The sequence below is a fragment of the Papio anubis genome, chromosome 9, assembly GCF_008728515.1.
Source record: "Papio anubis isolate 15944 chromosome 9, Panubis1.0, whole genome shotgun sequence".
Taxonomy (NCBI): Eukaryota; Metazoa; Chordata; class Mammalia; order Primates; family Cercopithecidae; genus Papio; species Papio anubis.
Window position 1 is genome coordinate 77,590,336 of NC_044984.1, and position 10,467 is coordinate 77,600,802.

At 40.8% G+C, this 10,467-nt stretch overlaps 1 pseudogene across 1 annotated transcript; it reads right to left on the reverse strand.

Moving 5' to 3' along the window:
* Positions 1–9,131: 9,131 nt before the first annotated feature.
* LOC101001336 lies at positions 9,132–10,073 on the reverse strand (annotated as a pseudogene). Its single transcript, XR_634888.2, has one exon. The product of XR_634888.2 is annotated as a dihydrofolate reductase pseudogene (transcript).
* Between the last annotated feature and the right edge of the window lie 394 nt (positions 10,074–10,467).

Genomic DNA, 10,467 nt, shown 5'->3' on the forward strand with positions numbered 1-10,467 from the left:
TGGGAAAAATGCTTTGAAGGCATTTTAGAGACCTTCACAGCAGCCCCTTCCATCACAGACCTGGAGGCCTAGGAGGAAAAATGGTTTTGTGGGCCAGGCTGAGGGCCTTGCTGCCCTCCACAACCCTGGGACACTGCTGTCTTCCTCCCAGCTGCTCCAGCTTCAGCTGTGGCTAAAATGGCCCCAGATACATCTTAGGCCACTGCTCCAGAGGGTACAAACCCAAAACTGCCAAGGCTCCTACATAGTGTTAAGCCTGTAGGTGCACATATGGTAAGAGTTGAGGCTTGGGAGCCTCTGTCTAGATTTCAGAGGATGTATGAAAAAGCCTGTATGTCCAGGCAGAAGTCTGCTGCAGGGGTGGAGACCTCATGGAGAACCTCTATTAGGACAGTGTGGAGGGGAAATGTGGAGTTAGAATCCCCTCACAGAACCCCCACTGGGAAACTGCCTAGTGGAGCTATGAGAAGAGAACCACCATCATCCAGATGTCAGAATGGTAGATTCACCGAGAGCTTGTACCATGCACCTGGAAAAGTCACAGGCACTCAACACCAGCCCATGAAAACAGCCACAGGTCAGGCTGTATCCTGACCCACATGGGTGGAGCTGCTCAAGGTCTTGGGAGCCCACCCCTTGTATCAGTGTTGCCAGAGACATGGAGTCAAAAGAGATTATTTTGGAGCTGTGATATTTAATGACTGCCCTGCTAGGTTTTGGATGTGCATGGGGCCTATAGCCTCTTTGTTTTGGCCAATTTCTCTATTTTGGAATGGGAGCATTTACCCAATGCCTGTACCTCCATTGTATCATGGAAGCAGCTAACTTGTTTTTCATTCCACAGGCTCATAGGCAGAAAGGACTTGGCCTTGTCTCTGGTGAGACTTTGTACTTGGATGTTTGAGTTAATGCTGGAATGAGTTAAGACTTTGGGGGTACTGTTAGAAAGGCAAATTGCATTTTGAAATGTGACAGGACATGGGATTTGGAAGGGGCCAGGGACAGAATAATGTGGTTTTGCTCTGTGTCCCCACCCAAATCTCATGTCAACTTATAAGCCCCAGTGCTGGAGGTGGGGACTGGTGGGAGGTTATTGGATCATGGGAGTGGTTTTTAATGGTTTAGCACCATTCCCTTGGTGTAGTATCGTGATAGACTTCTCATGAGATTTGGTTGTTTAAAAGTGTGTAGCACCTCCCACTTTGCTATCTTGCTTCTGTTCTGGCCATGTAAGACATGCTTCTTTCTTCTTCGCCTTCCACCATGATTGTAAGTTTCCTGAGGGCTTCCCAGCTATGCTTCCAATATAGCCTGTGGAACTGTGAGCTGATTAAACCTCTTTATAAATTACTCAGTTTCAGATAGTTATAGCAGTGTGGGAATAAACTAATACAACTATTTTGTCTGAAATTAGATTAGCGACCTCTGCTGCTTTTTGTTTTCCGTTTGGTTGGTAGATTTTTCCTTGTCCCCTTACTTTAAAACTATAAGCATCCTTGCATGTGAGATGGGTCTCTTGAAGACAGTGTATAGTTGGATCTTCTTTATTCAACTCGCCACTCTGTGCCTTTTAATTAGGGCATTTAGTCCATTTACATTGACAGGTAATACTGATATATGCAGATTTGATCTGGTCATTTTCTTTTTTAACTGGTTATTATACAGACTTGATAGTGTAATTGTTTTATAGTAGCAATGATTTATGTATTTAAGTGTGTATTTGTGGTGATTGGTAATGGTATTTCATTTCTACATCTAGCACTCCTTATGGACCTCTTATAAGGCAGGTCTGGTGGTAATAAATTTCCTTAGCACTTGCTTGTCTGAAAAAGATTTTATTTATCCTTTGCTTATGAAGCTTTGTTTGGCTACATATGAAATTTTTGGTTAGAATGTCTTTTCTTTAAGAATGCTGCATATGGGCCACCAATGTCTTATGGCTTGTAGAGTTTTTGCTGAAAGGTCTGCTGTAAGCCTTATGGTGTTCCCTTTGTAGATGACCTGCCTTTCTCTCTAGCTGCCTTTAATATTTTTTCTTTAATGCTGATGTTGGATAATCTGATAACTATGTGTCTTGGGGATAGTCATCTTGTATCTTTCAGGGGTGCTCTGCATTTTCTGAATTTGAATGTTGACCTCTCTAGTGAAGTTGGAGACATTTTCATGGACAGTATCTTCAAATATGTTTTGTAAATTGCTTGCTCTCTCTCCCTCACTTTCAGGGATATCAATGAGTTATAGATTTGATCTCTTTACATAATCTCATTTCTCTGAGGTTTTGTTCATTGTTTGTTTTCTTTTTTCTTTATTTTTATCTGACTGAGTTGATTCAAAAAACCTGTCTTTGAGCTCTCACATTCTTTCCTCACTTTGTTCTATTCTGCTGATAATATTCATGATTGTATTATGAAATTCTTGTAAATTTTTCAGGTCTATCAGTTCTGTTTGGTTCTTTCTAAAAGTAATTGTTTTGTTTTTCAGCTCCTGTATAATTTTATTGTATTTCTTTGGATTGGGTTTCAACTTTCTCTTGAATTTTGATGATACTAGTCCTTATCAGATTCTGAATTATATGTCTGTCATTTCAGCCTTGTTAAGAATCATTGTTGGGGAACTCGTATAGTTATTTGGAGGTAAAAAGGCACTGGCTTTTTAGTTACCAGAGATCTCATGCTGGTTCTTTCTCATCTGTATGGGCTGATGATCCTTTCATCTTTGAAGTTGCTTTACTTTGAATGTTTTTTTTTTTTTTCCTTTTTTTGCTTTTATATTCTTTGATGACCTTGAAGGTGTGATTGTAGTATAAGGTGGGTTCAGTTGACTAGCTTAATTTCTGGAGAATTTTAAGGGGCTGAGGCTCAGTTCAGCACTCTTGCATACTCTAATCTTAGAGGGCTGGTACTGGGCCCCTGACTTTGTTCTCTTGCCCACTATGGTTAGGAACCTGCTGCACTGGAGGGGATGAGGTGTTCCTGGTCTGCTGGCCACAACACTCCATGGAGGAGGAGGTTGGGGTGGTGGCAGTGGTATCTTTGCTCCTTGTTCATTGGCCACCAAGGTAGCATGGCATTGTTCATGTGCATTGGCCAGGACAGGTCACTTGTGTGAATGGGATGTTTTCATCTGCGCATGCACTTGTGCTGTTGGTAGTGGTGCCCTCATGTGTCAACATGGTCCTGGCACTAGTGGGAGTGGGGTGCTGGCATTCGTGTGCACCTACACACTCACATTGGTGGGAAGTGGGAGGGCAGTATGCACACACACATGCATGCTAATGGGGTAGGGAATGTGAGTTTTGCCTCGTCGTACATGCCAGCAAAATGCTGGTAGGAGGGTGTGGGCAGGTGTGCAGCAGCTCAGAGACAGGGGAGGAGGCTGTGGTGTGCAGAGGCTCTGGGTCAGTGGATGCACATTGACAGGGGCCAGTATGCTAGAGCTCTTCAAAGGTTGGGTGTGGCCTGACAGTGAACAAGCTATTATCATGGTCCTAAGGAAGCATTGCGTTTTTCCATCTAAGGCTGTGTTGCAAGAAGCTGTGGCCAGGATGGGGCTCTAGGGAAGGCTGGCAGACACGGGGAAGCTAGATCAATCTGACTCCATCCAATAGACAAGACTGCACTGCTCTGTCCAGGTCTGACGGTCACAAAAAGATAAAGCCACCTAGAGGAGCATGGCAAGCCTTGGGAGATAGGCTCCCTGGTCATGCTCTCCTGCAACTGTTCCCATTCCAAATGCTCTGGGCTCCATAGAGGCTGGAGTCCTCCCCGTGCCACCACTCCATGCAGTTTACATGTCCATGGGAGTTGAGGTCTTCCTCAGCCAGAATTCCAGAGGTCCATGGTGAGAGCATGCCATTCCTTGTATGTTCAACTCACTTCTTCCACAGATGCCACTGGGGGCCAGGAATGAGTCCCTTTGCTAAGCAGCCTCTTACAGGGTTCCCAGCTTCCTCCTGCTTCAGTCATGAGTAGATTATGCCATTTCCCCACTTCGTTTCTATTATTGGTTTTATTTAGAGACAATAAAACTGATAATCTAAATCTCTGTTTTAAGACAAAATGAATGCATTGAATATAGAAACTACCTTACTAAGATTTAGTATATGAAAATGGATTTTTTTTTTTGCTATTTTTGAAAGTAATTATAGTGAGGCATACGGGTTTTTTGTCATAATTTGTTGGTGTGAAATCTCAATGTGAATATAAAATCTAAGCAAAAAGAATAAAACAAGGAGACATTCAAAAGCTGCTCTGCTGGAATATATAGCCTTAGAAGTTGGCCTAGCCCTGGTGCAAAGGAATCTAATTCACATAAAAAATAACACTGAAATGAAATACACATCCTACAAAGCAATCAACCTGATTTTTAAATTTTCATATAGGTAAGGGCTGTTAGCTTGGGGAGAGATCTTAGACCTAAACTAAATTTTCCCTTTAGTTTATGAAAAAGGGATTCAGGTCAAAAAACATCGTAGACAATATACCTTGTCCACCCAAAGTCATGTATCTATTTAGGGTCTCAGATAGAACTAGAGAGGTGAATTCTTTATTCCATATCTTTACTACAATGCAATACCTCTTATGAAAATTAACTTCTGCCTAAATCTATCATATATCTTTATTCCTACATACATGAAGGAATTCCTCATGAAAGACCTCCCAACATTATTCACTTTGTTAGTTATCTATTGTGCAGAACATATTATCCCAAAATTTAGTTAAACAACAAATATTTATCCCCTCAAAGTTTCTGTGGGTTAGGCATACAGGCATGACTTCACAGAACTGTCTGGCTCAGAGTATAACAGAAGGCTGCATTCAAGGTATCATCCAGGGCTGTAGTCATCTCAAGGCTCAACTGGAAGGGGATCTGCTTTCAATCTTATTCATGTGGTTTCTGGCAGGATTTGTTTTTTCTCAGGCTAGGGAGCAGAGGCTGCCCCCTGTTTCTTGCCATGTTCCAGTTCCTTGCCTTGCCACAGGATAGCTGATAACATGGCAGCTTAGAGGGTGAACAAGAAGGGCCAGAGAGAGAGAGAAGCAAGAGAGAAGTCAGTGTCATTTATAACCTAACCTTACTGTATTCTATTCATTGGAAGCAGCTCATAGATCCAGCTCAGACACCAGAACATAATTCTAGAAGTTAGGGATGACTGGAGGCCATTTTAGGTGCTATGTACCACATTGACTAAATACTTCCTTTTGTAGGACTTCATGGTGGCAATATTACATGAGTGGAAAGACAGATTGAAGGGGAGGCAATAAGCAGTGGTCTTTCTATTGGTTTCATTTAATTGTAGACTGTGCTGGAATGTGACATCTTGAGATACGGGGGAGCTTGCTGAAACAGCCCAGGTTCTGTTCCAGTCACCACTAGAAACAGGATGTCTTTCATGCTTTAGCCCAGTGAATCATGTTGCCCTGGGGCATAAATCCCAGGGTGGGTTACTCTCTGGGGCTCCTTTGCTGTGGTACAAGGGAGTACAATCAATTCAATCTTTATCCACCTAGGAAAACTTTCCTGAGCCTTAGGGGTATGATTTGTGATGAATTCTAGGCTTTTGTCTCTTAAGAGTTGCCAATGTGTAACTAATACATTCACTTCATATAACATGAGTATGAATGTGTTCTGTCTCACCAGATTCAGATGAGTTGGTAACTAATGCACAGTTAGCCTGCTTTACAGTCAAATTCTTTGCTTGTCCTTCTAACCCTTGTCTCCCACCCACTCCCCTAACCCACACATACACATAGGCACACACTCATAACTATATCTCCAGGACCTCTCAGAGTGAGTGACACCAATATGAATATAATAAATAATTTATGAATCAATGATTAGATTGTCCTCAGAGAACACTAGCCTTGCATACAGGTCCCTGTTGCAGATAGAAATGTGTGTGTGGAATCAAAAGACAAAAGAAATAAAGGCAGTTCCATAGCCTGTTAGAGTTCTTTAGCACCTTGTTTCTTTACATTTGAGATACCCTATGCAGCGTATATTCACATGCTAAACATCATTGTAAACATAAAAGTTATGTTTAATGAGCAGACACTTGGGAGCAAGGCTGTAGTGTTATTTAATCACTTGTTCAACCACCAATCAATCAGTGCAGTGATTTTGGAGACATTATGTGTTTTGAGATTCAGTTAATGCTTTAAGTAGTCTATCGTTAAATATACAAAATGTTCTCTGTTGTGAAAGAACTTTATCTAATTAGTGAATTGAGACTAATATTTGAAAAGGCAATTAACTTTATGTTTATACTTTAAGTGCAAATAAATGAAAGGGACAAAGAGGTTAAAAGGGGAAGAGAATTTTCGATTGAACTAATCAGGAAGGCTTAACAGAGGGTTCTCTTAGCTCATCTATAGCTTAAGGATGGTTAGGACTTAGATGTCTTAAGGAATTCAAGGGAGAAAAAGCACTTTTGAAGAAAATACTGTGGACAGCTAAGGAACTAACAGAGAAGCTCAATAAATTTTAGAAAAAAAGGGAAAAAAACAATGCTTGAAGGAGAGGCAGTAGTATCAAGGTTTTTTTTTTTTTTTTTTTTTTTTTTTTTTTTTTTTATGAAGAAGTGTAACTCTTTATTAAGATAGAATTGTTCTTATTCAAGAAATAGATGAAAATGGTTAAGTACAATTAAATGGCTCCAAAAGTCTTACAATGAAAACAACAGTCCTGCCAGTTGTTCTTTCCAGAGGCAAACACTTTTCATTCTTAGTTTTTCCTTCTGTTAGTTACCTTCATGGGTTTTTCCAAATTGTTATCTTTTTAGTTTTTCAAGTGAATGCATATATTAATACATAAAATTTTAAAAAGCTTCTTCAGTTTATAATGCATCCTAACAGTCCCCTGTCCCATCTCTCCTAATTCTCCAGAGCAATGACTTTTAACTCTTCCAGCAATGTCTTCTGTTTTTTCCCTCACATAACTAGTCATTTCTTGATTATTTTGTACATTATATAGTGATTTCTGGATATGACAGGTGAGGATTTAGCTCTTACACCATCATTATCTTCACTTCCTCCCATATTGTCCCAAAGTGGTTACCATATTTAGGGGCTAAGCAGTCACCACATCATTATGACTGTGTATGTATTGCTCCTTGTTGAGAAAAACAGCGTATTATGCTCTTCCTATCCTGTACTTCTTTCTGCCCTAGAATTAATGATTGCCTAACCAACCCTTCCCCCTTATTTTTTTTGCTTTTGCTTTATCTTCAATGAACTTTCCAAATGCCCCAAATTTGGCAATAACTTATTATTTTTAAGAGAAGGGATCTCACTAAGGTAGCCAGGCTTGTCTGGAACTCTTGGGCTCAAGCCATCCTCTTGCTGAGCCTCCTGAGTAGCTGGGACTACAGGCATGGGCCATTCCACCCAGCTAACCTATTAATATTTTTACTGTTTCTTTTTAAGCCAGCTCCATAGCTGGAATATTGCCTGTGTTGGATCCTATTTGCTGGATCTATGTCATTCTCTGGTTTGTGTACTCCTTCACTTTGCTGGAGTATTTTCTCCAACAGCTTCTCAAAAAAGGGTACATGGAGGTAACCCCTGAGTCTTTGCTTGTCTAAGAATGTATTTTACCTTCACCCTTGATTATTTGGGTGAATATAGATTTATCAGTTGAAAATAACTTTCTAGAATTCTGAAGGCATGGTTCCATTGTTTTCAGATTCCTTTTCAAGACAAGGTCTCAGAATTCTGTCACCCAGGCTGGAGTGCAGTGGCACAATTACGACTCACTGCAGCCTTGGACTCATGGGCTCAATTGATCCTTCCATCTCAGCTCCCTGAGTAGACGGGAATACAGGTGTGCACCACAATGCCCAGCTAATTTTTGTGTTTTTTGTAGAGATGGGGCTTTGCCATGTTGCCCAAGCTGGTCTCAAGTGATCCACCTGCCTTGGCCTCCCAAAGTGCCAGGATTACAGGTGTGAGCCACTGGGCCCAGCTAGTTTTTCTTTTATTCTCTCTCTACTTCCTTCATTTCTCAAAGGCATCTCAAACTCAGTGGGCCCAAAACCAAAGTCAAACTCCATCAGAATATCCTGCTACTTACAACTTTAAAATATATCTTCAATCACAATTTCTTACTACATGCAACCCTTTGGTTCAAGCAACCATCAACCCTCACTTGAACTTAGAATTGGTTTTCCTGCTTCTGTATTTTTTTAAATTATAGAATATTTCAAATAAACCATGCGTGGTTTTATTCTTTTTACTACATAAAAAGAATGAAGATGTGCCAGGTGTGGTGGCTCATGCCTGTAATCCTGGCACTTTGGGAAGCTGAGGTGGGCGAATCACTTGAGGTCAGGAGTTTGAGACCAGCCTTACCAACATGGTGAAATCTCGTCTGTACTAAAAATAAAAAATAAAAAATTTATCTGGGCATGGTGGCGTGCACCTAGTCCTAGCTACTTGGGAGCCTGAGGCAGGAGAATTGCTTGAATTTGGGAAGGTGGAGGTTGTAGTGAGCTGAGATTGCACCACTGCACTCCAGCCTGGGCAACAAGAGCGAAACTGTCTTTAAAAAAAAAAAAAAATTGTATACACACACACACACACACACACATACACACACATATATGAAGCACTTACATACTTAAACATGAATTGCTTTAAGTGTTTGGCATTCGCTGTTCCCGTGCATGCCAGCAGCTTCTTACTGCAAACACCTGGGACTTACTATAGAGCAGCTGGAGTACATTCCGCCCACACACAGGACAGAGAGCTGACAACCAAGGAGAGAGGGGAATCAATACTCCAGTTTTCTCCCTTCCATTTCCCTGTATCTCAGCAGTATGGAGCTTGTTACCAGTGAGAACCTGCTTGCTGACTTTAAACTGGTTTTCTTACCTTCTCAGTTCAGTTTTTCCATACCTCAACTGACGGTTTCTGGTATGACCTAGCAAATAAACTGCTTTCACTGAAATTTCAGTCTTGGAATCTACTTTGGGTTTCCCAATTTAAGACAGAAACATGCTCATTTTCCCATCACTGGACTTCCAGGTTGTTTTCAATTTTTCACTGTTACAAACAAGGCTGCAACATTTATCTGCAAACCTCTGGATATACACGTAGGAAGCTTTTGGTATTTCCACTAGCGAAACTGCTCAGTTGAAGGGTATGTGGATCTTCACCTTTAATAAATATTGCCAACATTTGAAAAGCCCGACAATGTCAAGGACTGGCAAGAATGTCACATGTGATGGGTGTGGAAAGGCAGCTCACTGTAGCAGGTGCTGGGGACTCAGTTGGGGTCTTGGGGAAGCACTTATTTATAGCAAGAATGTTTCATAAATGGTATCTGATAGAGTCAAGAGTACTGGGGAATAAAAACAAGTGGCTTAGAAATAATTATAGATCTAAAGTCAACAAAATACTTTTTTCTAATGTAAAAATCCATACTTTTTTTAGAGGGAGGGGGAACAACTTAAACCAGAAAACACCTTCATATTAATCATTCTTCTCATATACTTCAAATTTGTACTTAATGCCTTTCTCCTCTTGGACATCAGAGAGAACACCTGGGTATTCTGGTAGAAGTTTATATTTCTCCAAATCAATTTCTGGAAGAAAGGTGTCACTTTCAAAGTCTTGCATGATCCTTGTCACAAATAGTTTAAGATGGCCTGGGTGATTCATGGCTTCCTTATAAACAGAATTGCCACCAACTATCCAAATCATGTCTACTTTATTTGCTAATTCTGGTTGTTCAGTAAGTTTTAAGGCATCATCCAGACTTCTGGCAAGAAAATGAGCTCCTTGTGGAGGTTCCTTGAGTTCTCTGCTGAGAACTAAATTAATTTTACCCTTTAAAGGTCGATTCTTCTCAGGAATGGAGAACCAAGTCTTCTTACCCATAATCACCAGATTCTGTTTACCTTCTACTGAAGAGGTTGTGGTCATTCTCTGGAAATATCTGAATTCACTCCTGAGCGGCGGCCAGGGCAGGTCCCCGTTCTTGCCGATGCCCATGTTCTGGGACACAGCGACGATGCAGTTTAGCGAACGAGCCATGACAGCAGCTGGAACACCTCCGAGCCCGCTCGTTAAAACAGAACGTGCCGTCAAGATTGGCGCGAAATTGTCAGTATCAAGGTTTTTATTCTTATTGGCTTCATTTTGAAAGGCAGGAACAGAAATATAATGGTCATTTTTTAAAAGACCTTGAACTCTGGCCCATTTCTAATATGCAGTTGGTAATAAGCCCAACTCTAGGTAAATTTTGGAAGAAGGGCCCATATTCCTAGTATGTTTCTGAATTCTTAATGCATTAAATTATTTCCCGTATCACCTCAATTAAACTCTTTTGCTTTAAGCTTGCTTTTACTGCATTTTCCTTCCTCTCATTTCTCAGGTTTTGACCAATCTCAGTTATTTGAGAAAGCAGACAAAACAAGGTATGAATGACTAATATCCCTGCAATCACTTTAAATTTAAAAACACTCCA